This window comes from Condylura cristata, unplaced genomic scaffold (assembly GCF_000260355.1).
Source record: "Condylura cristata isolate star-nosed mole 26May11 unplaced genomic scaffold, ConCri1.0 scaffold00086, whole genome shotgun sequence".
Lineage (NCBI taxonomy): Eukaryota > Metazoa > Chordata > Mammalia > Eulipotyphla > Talpidae > Condylura > Condylura cristata.
The window spans coordinates 130,858-131,967 of record NW_004567187.1 but is presented as its reverse complement, the minus strand read 5'-3'; positions in this window follow the sequence as shown (position 1 = coordinate 131,967).

The window sequence follows — 1,110 nt, the reverse complement described above, 5'->3', positions numbered from 1 at the left end:
CCCCCGCCCGGCCCGGCCCTGGCCTCCCGTGAGCCCAGACGGAGGGTGAAGGGCGGGCCTGTGCCCCGCCGAGTCGCCCTCCAGCGGAGCCCGACTGGGCCGGCTGGCGGCTGCTGGTTCTGTCCTGCATCATCCTGGGGGCCCTGGGGGCAGTGCTGCTGCCCCAGGACCGTCCCCTCTGCAGCAAGGCTTTCCCACCCGCTGCCAGAGCCTGGACAGGCCTGAGCAGACCCCACTGCCGCCTGCGACCCTGCGTCTCGCACTCCTGTGCCCCCTCCTGCCCCAGACTGGCCTGGACACCCGCCTTCCTGGGCGGCCCAAGGGAGCCCCGCCAGGCCTCGCCTCCGCCCTTTGGCCGGCTCCGCCCCTCCCCATCTGCCCACCTGCCCACCCCACCTCTCTGAGGGTGCAGAGGCAGCTCTGGCCCCGTGCTCACCCCAGGCCCCAGGGACAGGCCCATGTGAGCATTACTTTCTTTAAAATGTATTTGTATTTATCATACAAGAATTGGGGTGCAGGCCAGAGGTGTGGGGTGAGGACTCCCCCCAAACATTAGGGAGCAGAACGGGCGGATCCACTGAGACACTGCTGAGGGGGTAGCGGGGAGTGGGGCGGGGTCTCCCGAGCCCTGTGGTCACTCCCTGGCTGAGATGGGTCAGACTGGCCGCTGCGGACAGCCTCACGGTGCTGAGACTCACCCTGTGGCGGGCGTGAGCCCTTGGCCCAACCTGCCCCGGGGGGCTGGCAGGGGACGGGCGGGAGCCCCGAAGGCCACGGGGCACCGAGCTCGGGCGCCGTGGGCAGGGTGAGCGGGGCCAGCTGGCGCGCCTGCCGTGGCTGGGGGTGGGGGGCGGGCGCCAAAAGGCGGTGTCCCCAGCTCCTGGGGGTGTTTCCGCGCTGGCCGGACTCCTGGGCCCAGGAAGCCCGGGCCTGCCGCGGCCACCAGGGTGTCCGGAGGCAGGCCTCCCATGGACTTGGCCGACACCCCCAAGAGCCTGGAGTCCCCGACGGACTGCGAGACCGCAGCTGGGCCTCCGCGGAGCGGCGGACGCGCAGGGGCGGCGCGGAAACCGCAGCCAGACTGCGGGGCGTGTCCGGCACGACCGCCCG